This window comes from Emydura macquarii, unplaced genomic scaffold (assembly GCF_026122565.2).
Source record: "Emydura macquarii macquarii isolate MOO-44397 ecotype Brisbane River unplaced genomic scaffold, CSIRO-AGI_Emac_v2 contig_2473, whole genome shotgun sequence".
NCBI classification, from domain to species: Eukaryota; Metazoa; Chordata; order Testudines; family Chelidae; genus Emydura; species Emydura macquarii.
In genome coordinates, this window is record NW_027132610.1 from 7,364,350 (window position 1) to 7,377,222 (window position 12,873).

Genomic DNA, 12,873 nt, shown 5'->3' on the forward strand with positions numbered 1-12,873 from the left:
GGCCTCATCTAAGTGGCATACATATGTACACTGAACATTAAATAGATTGTTTCCTCCTTCCCTGAGAAATTAATATATTGTTGTCTCAGTTACTCAACAATAAAAGCTGTATTCGATCAGCTTTGTCTTCAGCCTGTAGTTACAACCACAGGCCACATTTTAGGACAGAGCACACTGCATTTCATACTGACTTCAGTAGAACACTTGTTTGCTGTACCCGCTTCCCTGAACTAAACACTAGATCTCATTATTTAAAAAATACAAACAAAATCTTGCTGGGGCAACATTTACTTATTTAAATAAAGCCTGGGTCCTAAACCTGGGGGATCATGACCACCTGGGGTTTTCAAACAAGTCCAGGAAATGGGGACGGCCCTCCCTTTGTTCACAGCTGAGTAAGAGGAGGTATCCTTTTGTGACATGGGGGGCACAGTACGAAGAAGGCTGAGAACAGGGCTGGCTGTAAACTCCAAAAATAGTTTTACCAAAAAAAGTAGAAATGTCGAACTTGTTTTCACACAGAAGTATTCAACGCTGAAAGATTTTATTTTCTCAGTTTTTCTGGGAATCTTTTTGCAAATTTTAACAAAAGCCTTATCAAATGACTAGGCAATAATTTATTTACAGAAAATCAAAAAAACTGATTACCTCATTGATTATGTTTTCAAAGATTATTTTTAACTATTGAAAAAAGGCAAAACATTTCACATCAGCAATTTTTCACAGAAAATTGTCTTTGAAAAAAGGCCATTTTTCAACAAAACAAACTGAAAAGTTTCAACCAACTCTAGTTAAGAACCACTGATCTAAAGCTTTCAGCAGTCTCATGCTCTCACATAAATTATCATCTGCAATTCCTCCAAAAGGCTCAGCTAGGTAAGAAATAGATTATGCAGTAACTGTAAGATGAAAGGAAAACACTTTATATATGTTGATCAAACAGACAGGTCACATCTAATTAATGGATGACCCTGGAGAAGAAAGCTATTGCTGCTGCAGAGATGCCCAACTGACTTTTCAATGCCTTTGCTAGATCAATCACTCAACTTTATCAACTACATTTTTAGTGCTGCTGAGAGGATCAGTGACTAACCATTCATTCATAGAGGTAACGCACCACAGCAACCATTCAAGTTTTGCAGATACCATCAGTAATTGGTATTCTAACATTTGTATTATCAGATATTAGTGAAAATTAACTCAAATACGCCACAATGCAACATGATGCATGAAAAAAACAAACATCAAACACAAATTATTATTATGACAATGCAACTGTCCTAGGAGCTTAAGACATTACTGCAAATTAGCAGGTTGGCAGCAATAAAAATTACCTGGAGAGTGCCATTTGGAATGGTAGTTCACAGGAGAAAGGCCAAAGGGAAAACAGACTTGGCTAAGAGTGCCAACTTGCACAGGCTGCACAGAGTACAGCTTTAGCTAAACTCTTCAGCTTGCCAGATGCACAGAAGGAGGTTTCTCATCTTCAGTGGCCTGAAAATACTGTTATGGCGGTTCAGTGAACCATAGTGTCTCAGCAAATTTAAACCAAGCGCAAAGATCTTGTGCAAAAGCTGCAATTTCAGACATGGTTACTAATTCTGAGTGCTTCAGTTTCTGGATGCTCAACTTGAGGCCCCTTGGGCCAATTTTTAGAAGTACTGAGCACCCAAAATTCCAGCTGAAGCCAGTGTGAGTTGCAGGAACTCAGAACCTCTGAAAAAATCAAACCCAAAATGTTTCAGGTTGGACAGCCAAAACAAATTAAGCACACTGGATTTTTTGAAACGTTGGGCCTTTACGTACAAAATCCTCACTCTATTGACAGCTAGGGCGAGTACAACTTATTTCAAACCTGCTTACAACAAAAAAGCTTACAACAGTGCTACAATTAAAACTTCCTTACCATAGTTTGCTATTCTCCTAAGAACTTCCTCTAGGAAAGACAATGCTTTTCCATTACAGAAAATGAATTGTTATCTGGCAGTTTTAAATGGCTGACATCATAGGTACTTATACAGAGACGCAGGGCTCCTTGGAACCATCCTACTTGAACCGTGCACAAAAATAAACTCCTAAGTCATACCAGCAAGTGAGACTTGCTAGCTCCAACCAGCACTGAATTATCAAGATGGGCATAAGAAACTAGTGCCTGGGACCAAGAGGTCCTGCAGGAAAAACAAATCCTAGGAACAGCAAATCTTAGGGAAAAAGCTTAGATGGTGATACATCTGGCTGTTATATTTGAGTTACTAATAAAGCCAAAGGAGAGGAAGCTACATAAGGTGTCTATATATTCTATTCAAAGCTGTGTGGAAATTATACCTGCTTGTCTATGTATAGTACTTATATGGCACCCATCATCACAGTATCTGAGGACTTCATAGTCTTGAATATAATTAACCTCTCAACACCCATGTGAGGTAGGGAAGAACTACCACCCCCATTTTACCGATGAGGAATTGAAGCACAGAAAGACTAACCCAAGGTCATGCAAGAAGACTACGGTGGAATTAGGAGTTGAACCCAACTCTCCTAAATCTTAGGTTGGTGCCTTAATCACTAGACCAACCTTCCTCTCCTTATAGTGTACAACTGTTTAAGATTGCACCTTGCATGAGAATGGACTGCATTGTGTTACCCTTTATGATATTATAAGACAAGACACTAGTGAACATCATTACACCACCATAAGCAATATATCATATGTTAATTTACCACCAGTTATTGCTGAAAGGAGTTCAATAACACTTATATAATTGCCACCAGACAACTTGAGCGTACATGTGCTCATGTGTATGTGTGTACTGTAGTTTGGTGGCATTATTTGTCTTTGAATCGCCTTGCCAAATTATCTGTCATCTCTAATTATTTTTACTGAACGTCTGACTGTAATAGGTAAGCAACATGGGTACAAATTCTTCTCTGGATGTGCATGGGTAACTTTCATTAATGCTAAGGGAAACACCAGAGACTACACCTGTTGATAGTGGTGGGGGGGCAGAGTGAGGGCAGTAGCTTTAGCAGATGTTACTGAGCATGCTCAATCTGTGTGAGCATGCTCAGTACAAGCCAACCAGCAACTCTGGGGAGATAAGTGACCCCATGTGCCCCCACCCCAGTGCATTGCCTCTGGAAAATGCACACCTCTAAATTTGGACCCAGTGGTCACAAAAACCAGCTGTTAATGTTCAGTCACAAACTAAAGCAATGCCTTTACCTTTGGTTAGGAGTTTAAAATGCTAACATTTTAAGATCCTGTTCCTGTGATCGGTCCATACATGAAATTCTCATTGAACTGTTCACTTGAATAGCAGTGAAGTTCACACTCCCACTCTGCAAGGATTTGCAGACCCATTCCGTAAGTTTTTGTCCATGCTGCAGTTAACTCGAATTATAACCTGAGTCTCACCCACACACAAAAATCTTTACTTCAAGCATGCTGGTGCCTTTAACTGGAGCTGGCTAGCCCCACCAGGGGATACAGGCAACAGCTCAAAAGAGCATAACCTGTCGGCTGCTAACACAATCACTCCAGGCAGCTAGAGTGTTATTTCACACTGGATATGTCTACACTGCATAGTTAACTTGGGTGATTGCCACCAGGGTTAGTCTATCCCAGGTATAAGTGTTCCCACAGCAAAGCCCTACCCTCATCACTGTGTCCTCACCATTTCTGCACTTGGCTGTGTGCATCTGGAGTGGGGAGAGGCCTAGCCCATGGTTCTTAGTGCCAAATTGCTCCAGGAATCTTGTATCAATTACAAAAGAAATTGTCCTTCCTTCAGGGGGAATCATGGGAAGGACATTAGAAGACTATCAACACTCAAGTAATTTTACCTGTGTCCTCTCTGCAAGGTGGATGGTTTCCAGCCCACATTAAAGTGGAGTCCAGGGTCTACCCAAACCTCCAGCTAGCCCAAGCTTAAGGTTACCTCCAAACCAGGGTTACCTGTGCAGTGTGCACAAACGTAGTGTGGCCAGAAAAGTAAAGTAAAGTGTAGATAACTTGTTACCTCTGCTGTAAAACCTAGCCTCAGACTTCATTGTGCTTATTTCACAAACTGAAGCTGATCTTCACAATAAAAAGAACTAATAAGGTCATTTCCTAGAAGGAACAGCATCAAGCTAAATATAACACTCCTGTCTGAAAATATTTTACTTACTAGATTTATAAGTAACCTGTGAAAATAACCATAAATGAAAGCAATTAGAGGGGGGAAATGTTTCTCTATTTCAGCCTTTTACTATGTGTATTTAGCAGTCCTTTGTGCATAATTAGAATTAATTATTTGTATTATGGCAGTGCCTAAGAGCCTTAGTTGTGGACTAGGATCCTACTATTCTAGGCGCTGTACAAACACAGAAAAAGATAGTCCCCCAGCCCAAAAGAGATTACATTATAAGTATAATCAATCTTAGCATTTCTCTTGTGAAGTAAAGAGCTGCAACCTTTACCAATCAGAATGTAATAGGTTTCTGGAAGAGATTCACTTATTAACAAGGACTAAATTCTTAACATGAGCAAATTAAATAAATATTTAGAAATGAAATCTAGGAAGAAGGCGAAAAGTATTTTCAGTAAGTGTGATGGTTTTGTGCTACAAATCCAAGATTCATAGTTCAGTTCTCAAAATCTTGAGAAGAGATACTGTAAGTACTTCTGTATACAAGTATATACCAACCTTGGTCATACCCTCTAAAGATTGTGGGGACAGACCATAGTGGATGATAACAGGATATATATTTTTAATACATTTTAATGGTGTTTACATTTGATCTCTACATTTTTACTGACCTAAAAATAAAAATCCAAAACCCTGTTTTTCAACCACCTAGTGCATTATTGACAATGGCTTATTTTTAGTGAACTTAAGGAGCCAGGAAGGAAAGAAAGAGTTACATCTTTTGATGTCTGTGGCTCCAAAAGCAAAGCGTTAGAAGCTTCTTAGAGAATAATTTAAATCTAATCAATCTGATCTAACTGGTACAGCATCATTGCAATTAAGGATTTAGATATGCAAAGTAAAAATAAATAAATAAAACAATCAATGGAGAAATGCATATAGCTGGCCAAGAGGACTAATTGCTTGAGTAGCAGGAGGGCTATGCACTCAAAGGGCCTGACTCTCCACTGCCTGGCACTCTCTCTGTTTATTTTTATCTGTGCTACTCCTGCTACCAAATACATTGGTTGTGCTTTACATCCACTTTACACTGGTGCAAATGACTAGACAAAATACAAGGCAACAAAGATTCAAGACCTAGTTGTTTCAATTTAGTATGGTAAGGGCACTTTCTGTTAATTCAAAGTACGTATACTGCTTGATCCTGACTGTGAAATCGCATAGCTGGTTCCATTCAGCATAGTTAACTTTTCCTGGGCATATTGTCTAGTCCATTTAGTGAAGAAGAGATGAATGTGGCTACCCAAAGTTTTCTGTCATCCTCCAAATAATATTCTAAATAAAGTCATTGACCAGTCCACCAAGCAATTATGATAGTAATGCTTTGCAGCTCTTCAGCAAGCAATCTTTGTGTCACTTTTCTAAATAGCATCTAATTCTGCTCTCATACCAATGTAAAGCCTTGTCTATGCACAAAAGTTGCACCAGTTTAAACCTGGATGTAGACAAGGCCTAAATCAGAAGTAACTCCACTGAGGCTATTGAAGTTATATAATACATGTAAGACTGGCAGAATGAGAGTTTTTTCATTGATTTCACTGGAACCAGATTTTTCACCCCCATATTATTCTATTTCCTCTACTTTCTTATAAAACAGATTAAAGGAATTTACCTACATGGACATTTTAGGAAACTTTATAATCAACCTCTAGGCAATCCTACAGTCAAATAAAAATGGTATATGCAATAAAATTGGCTTCCATCATATGCAGATGAATTGCTCAATTAGAGGCTTGAGTGAAGTTCCAATAACTGCTGTCCTTTTATTGACCAGTACTGCATTAAGTATTCCCCAGGCTCCTCATGATCAGAGTTTCAATGCAAGCACATTCATTTATTAATGTGCCTGCAGGTTTCTCTCTAGTTACCTCATCTTTGCCCCTCTTCAGACCCCCTGAAATAAAACAATTTTATATGTATATAAGGAAATTCCTCTGCCAAAAACAGAGGGGACACTGATTAGCTTTTGAACCTAGAGAACTAGTGTAGAGTGGTTCTCAGCCAGGGGTATGTATACCTCTGGGGGATACACAGAGGTCTTCCAGCTACATCAACTCATCTAAATATTTGCCAAATTTTACAACAGGCTACATAAAAAGCACTAGGGAAGTCAGTACAAACGAAAATTTCATATAGACAATGACTTGTTTATACTGCTCTATATACTATACACTGATATGTAAGTACAATATTTATATTCCAATGAATTGATTTGATAACTATATGGTAAAAATGAGAAAATAAGCAAATTTTCAGTAATAGTGTGCTGTGACACGTTTGTATTTTTATGTCTGATTGTATAAGCAAGTAGTTTTTAAGTGAGATGAAACTTGGGGGTATGCAAGACAAATCAGATTCCTGAAAGGGGTGCAGTAATCTGGAAAGGTTGAGAGCACTGCTCCTCACTGCTTAACTCACACTTCATGTTGTACATGTGGTTCATCGCATGACAGACAATTCAGGTTACCAAAGCTCATATGCATCATGTCTTGGTGTGTTGGTGCAAGGGTGTTGCTTGTATGATTTTCTGTTTGTATATCTGAGTTACAAGTTCTCAGTGCGCGAGCACGAGTGTAGTGTTTGTGTTAGGTGTGCGTGTGTGTGCTGTGCAGATCTGTCGGAGTGTGCGTATTTGTACTGTGTGCAGCGGGGAGGATATTGCACACGCCAGAACCTGCAGCGCTGTGGCCTGCTCCTAGCTCTGCAGCAAGCCCTTGCACAAGTCCCATATGCAGCAACACAACATCAGACCAGACAAAAGCATCCAGCCGGGAGAGAGCATTAAGCGCAAACCAGGAAACAGCTCGCTCCGGAGAGAGAACTATGGCTTCTCCCATCCTTCCTCCCAACCAGAGGCGAGAGGATGGTACCCAAATGCCCTCAACGGCTGCGCGGGGGGAGGGTGGGGGAGGGTTATCACGAAGCCTGAACACGATTCCCGCTGCTCCTGTGCCATTACATGTGCAGCCGCTATAAATTAGCTTGGCAGCTCACGTCAAGCGGCAGAATGTCCAGAGAAGCCATCGGCCAAGAGCCCAGCCGCGACAAGAGAAGCAGGGCTGGGCACGGCAGCCCCAGTAAGCGCGATGGGGAGAGACGGGTTAGGTAACAGGGGGAGGTTCCCCCCCCCATGCCCATCCCCCAGAGCTGGCCCCCCAGGCTGCCGAGCATCATTCCTCCCCGCCCCCGCTCCTCCCCCCCCTTACCAGCCGAGGAATGGATCCTTGACTTCCTCTGCAGAGACATCCTCAGCGCCTTGCCCAGGCCAGCCCTGCTCGGCATGCTGCCGGCGGGCAGCGCGCGGGGGACACGCACCGCCGCGCGGGGGGCCGGGGGGCGACACGCGCGGCGCGCGGCGCTGCTGCGGCGGCTCCCGCCACCTCTGGCCTCGCGGCAGGGGAGGGGAGCCCTGGCTCGAGCCGGGCCCGCTGCTCAGCTCGGCTCCCTGCTGCGGGGACTGCGGGCGGGGGAGCTGAGCTGGAGACGCGCGAGCCCGCCGCTGCAGGACGCGGGGCGACAGATGCCTTTGCACGGCGGCTGGGGGTGGGTTTTTTTTTTGCGGGGGGAGGGGGCGAGTTCCTGCCTGGTGTCAATGGGTGGCAGGCACTGGCCGGTGCTCTAGGCTGGGCTGCAGCCCCCAGTGGCGGCCACTTTGTAGTGTGGACCCGATCCTGTCCCCATGCATAGGTGCTGCTGCACCCCCTGGCTTGAAGTAGTAATAACAACCCAAATACATGGTTTCTGCCTCCAGCACCCCTGCTGTAAAAGCTATTCCAGCAACACGGCCCCCAGGCACTTCAGTGGGGGCAAGAGCAGGCCTGTAACTTGGGTACAAGCAAGGCTCTTGTCCACACACTCTGTGGCTGGGCACTCAGCTGAAGCAAGGCACTCACAAACTGAAAGCAGCCCCCTGGAGAGGCCTGCTCTTGGCAGTGAGATAATTCCTACCAAATGCCTGGATGCACCAACCCCCTTGCTGTGCATGACTCACAGAGCTAATGCAACAGAGCTATTTGTACTATTTTAACGGGATATTTTTTTCAAAATATAAGTGCTGCTGCATTATCACAACCAACACTTTGCTGTTCACCAAGGTCATTCTGCCCAACTCAAGAGGAGCTTTGTGGAAAAGTCAAAGGCAGGATATGAAGCCAAATCTTTACAAGCACGTTATTGCTATTAATAAAAATAACATATAGCACCTGGCAGAAGAAGCTCAGGATGCTTTGTAAAAAGACCCAAATACTGGGCTCATCACCATGGTAGAATCAAATGCCTCACAGCACTACAAGGAAGTATATATACATGCTTCCGACAAAGTGGGTTTCTGCCCACAAAAGCTTATGCCCAAATAAATTTGTTAGTCTTTAAGGTGCCACAGAACTCTTGCTGTCTTTTATATATACATTATTGACTCATTTTACAGATAATAAACAGGAATCTGATTCTATATGTCTTGCACCTCAAAGCACTACTGTTGTGCTCTCATTTTGTCTTACAACTTAATTTTAACAAGGTTCAGTTCAGTGGAGAATTATTCCCCCACAGATATGACTGGCCCAAGGTTGTACAGGAAAATCTGTAGCAAAGCCTACAACCAAGATCTTCTGACTCCTTAGTCTGTGCTTCAGTCATAAGACCATCTTTCTCCTGTGCAGGAAACTTCACACTTCGTTCCAGTTTATAAAGAGAGTTTATGCAAAATATACAGTTCTTACACAGGTTGTAGCCACTAGGTAAACCAGGGATAAATAAGAAATTAAGAAAATATTCATCCTAATATCACTTACCTATTATCGTATGTAACATTTTATTTCTTCAGTATGCTGTGCAAATGTTTACAGTAATGATACTGAAGTACCAAAGATAGCTAAAGCCAGAAGGAAAGTAAAAAACCAGCAATAAACCAAAAAGAGGCATTCCAATCTTTATACATACTAGGCTTGATTAGCATAAACCGGGAATGATTGTTACTTCTCACATAACTTGTCTTGCCTAGCAAGTGAGCTTTTCCAACGTTATATATGCTGCCAGTTCTGGTAACCAGGCTGGTAATGAGAGGAAAACATATCTTAGGTAAAAAGAGATTGTATTTGAGGGGGACTTCTTGCATAAGCATTAGGATTCGAGTACCTAAGCATCCCTGAAGAATTAAATGCAGTCTTGTCCGTAAAGCAGCTGATGGGTAACAGTGGAGGTGGTGTTACTTGGTGTTTAAAATAGCAGGGAGTTAGAAGGGTTGGGTTCTTCTGGGATCTGTTATGAGACTAAATCAGTAAATCTCTGATCAGTAAATCAGTAAAGTTTCCTCTTCTGTACTATGGAGAGGCTATACGTAGACAACAGGCTAAAACTAATAAGTTCATTAATATTTGTAAATCACTCTGAGCTCCTGAAATGCAAGGTGCTATAGAAGTGAAATCTGTTTTACTGGCTTCACAGGTTTAATCCATCTGGAAAAACTAACTCTTAGTTCAATACTCCTGATATAAATTCTCAGCCTGTGAGAAGCATTTTCTTTTACTGAATTTGACACTCCTGTGAAGCGCCAGCCTGAGCTCTCAGGAGAATGAAATAATGTGATTATCCTCAGAACAGGAACAGAACAAGCTATGGCAGTGCAAGCTTCTCCACCTCACCCCCACCAATGCCCTCAGCCCTGACCTGGAGGAACTGTTTTAAAGGGCAAGAGGGCAGTTTACACTCATTGCCCTCTCTTTTGCCTTTCTGCAGACTGTGTCAGTTGTTGTCAGTTGAAGCAGGCTATTCTATATCCAGTAGGAACTATATTGAGGACACAAAACCATTTCATATAGGCTACCAGATAGCTAGAAAAATAGATTAAAAATTGGGTCATTTAGGATTTGAGCTGAAAACGTAGAGGTATGAAAAGTTTAGTCTCCCATTCCCGGTCACTAAATTGTCTTTATACTGCAATTGTACTCTGAAAAACAACAAAGTAAAAATGGCTGCAATAGGTTCCATGTGTTTTTTTTTTTCCAATTAAAAAATGTCCTGCATTTACAAGTAAAAGCATGGCCTTTCAAACCACTAACCTTGCAAGCTGATCTCAGAATCTGAGAGTTAAGTTGGATTCTTTCTTCCTTCTACACCATCATCAGTAGAAAAGGTTCCGCAGGACAACTGTACCCTCAGTGACACCCGTATAACTCCATTGTCTTCAAATGATGCCCACAGTAACACCTGTGCAATCCCAGGCTTTCAGCTGGTTTGCACAGGCATGCAACTATTCTCAAGATAGTTAGCGAGTCTTTTATTGGTGCCCAAAGAGGAACAGAAACCAGCCCCTTCATCTTGGCTCTGCATGACTAGCAGGAATAAGACGTTATTTAATGACTGTTTGCTGCTTCATTAACTATTAACTTTATTAGAAAATATGATCTTCCTTTTAGTCTTCTTGTGTATGATACCAATGCTCTAGGTGTCTGGGGAATAATTCTAAAGTGAGTGTTTAATTAATCAGAAACAAATATACTGTAGTGTCAGAAGGCATGAAAATATGGCACGATAACACAATAGTTTCTGTATTGCAATTGTTTTTTAATGGACAGACTTTCAGCAGGACTTTTTGATCTCTGCATGTCTCCATTTGCTACAGTGCTCACCTCTGAAAGAGACTAGGAGTCTGAAGATGAGTACAATCTCTTTTCAAGGTAATTGTAAATTAATATCTGTGCAGCAAGGCTTACTTTATGGAAACATTAAGGACATATATATAAACAGTAATAAAATCAATGAATTGTGTTCCCTTAAAAAGAAAGGAACAGTTTCCAGTTGAGCTGGGATCAAGCCTAAAAAATCAGATCCAATTTCAAACATCCCCAAGCTTGAGAGAGGGAAATTTAAATCTGAAGTTTTGTTTTAATTAATAAAGATAGGAGCCAACCATAAAATTCAGATCCAGGTTTGGATTTCAAATACCTCAGAAATTCAGGGGGTGTTCAGATCTGGAGTTTTGGTTTAGGCCCATCACTGGCAAAAACAAGCTCTCCTTCCTTCATGTGGCATATTTGACAACTGTATCTAAAGTAATGCCCTAGTGATTCTATTGCATAATGATGTTCTCTACAGCATTCTGTGCTCTCAACATTCAGCATCACTACTGCAGCATTCCTGAAATTCTTCCAAAACTCTGACTTCCATATAAGACCATTCACTTCAATGGAGAGTCATGGTCAGAAAGGAAAAAGCAGTGTTCACGTCCCTTCTAAGAAAGCAAAACTATTTTTTCCCTTACATCACTACATTTAATGAATACATAACTGTGATGAATTAACCCAAAGATCAGTACTGGGACTAGTTATTTACCTTTCTTGAAAGTCAGCCCTGTGCAAAGGGCCCCATCTAAGGATTTGATGGGAAGTTAAGTGTACAAGCCTCTGTCTGGGGTGAATTTCAGATGACTTACAGAGTGTTGTGTTTCTGAAGACTCATTCCCATGTTCATTAGTTAGGAACTACACTGGAAGGGAAGGGGAGCGCTAACATGTTTGGTTGCTTTTTATCATGATAAAATCGGTAGGAGGTTATCTGAAAATAAAAGCAATGCATCATTCTCTTATACAGGTCATGTCTATGTCATTCTGCTGACCTGTGCTAAAGTGTATTATATATTAAGGAACCATGAGTCATGACAGTATTAATCTCTGAGGCCTGTCATAATGGCTTCATGGTATGAATTATGTACTACAAAAAAAACCCATTAAGAAAGTAGCCTTTCTTTTTACACTCTACCCAGTTTTCTAACATTTATAGCAGAGTACTTTCAAACAGAGAGTTCAATATACATTGTGGGCTGCTTGTAATATTTCAATGTAATAAATACTGCAAGGGCAGCATGGTCTTGTGATCAGACACAAGACGGAGTGAGAATTTTAGTTTTATTCTTGTCTCTGCTACAGATGTCCTCTGTGCCTGTAGGCAAGTCACTTAGGCCAAAATTTTCAAACTAGGCACTTAAATCCATATTTAGTCATCTAATCAGTAGCCTGATTTTGGGGGGTGCAGAGACCACACGACTCCCATTGGAGTGCCTCATTCTCCTCAGTGCTCAGAGATAGTGACTGTCAGCAGCAGTGTTCAACAGAATATACATTGTAGGGCCAAATTTTACTTTCAGTTACAGGGGGGAGTTCAAAAACAACATGTAAAGGATATGTTGGAGTAAACAGGAGGTACCTGTGAAATCATTCATCACCCACTTTAAAGAGATCAAAAAAGCAGCATTTGCTAGTTGTAGCATCCTAGAGAAAACTACTTCAAGATTGTTTATTGGAGGCATATTTAGCCCGGTTAAACAAACAAATATATAAAATAACTATGGTCTCATTTAGAGGAACATGGAATCTTTATACACTGATGGTATGCATGCCCAAAGGTATGCAATTTCTGGGCATCAGTAAAATATTAGCGCACAAACACTAATATATATATGCACCAAATGCACTCTCTCATTTGATCCTCGTAGATTTGCCTATGCAGGAAGAGGTCTTTGATTCCACAATATATCAATTTCATAGTTATTGGTAGCTGAGAAACTGATCCCATCTTGAAGCTTGAAACAAAGATGTTATGCTACTATGGTAATATGTGAGCTGTAGGGGAAATGGAAAAACTAAAACACCACATTTGAACTAAATGATGGAGACATAAAAAATAGACAAACA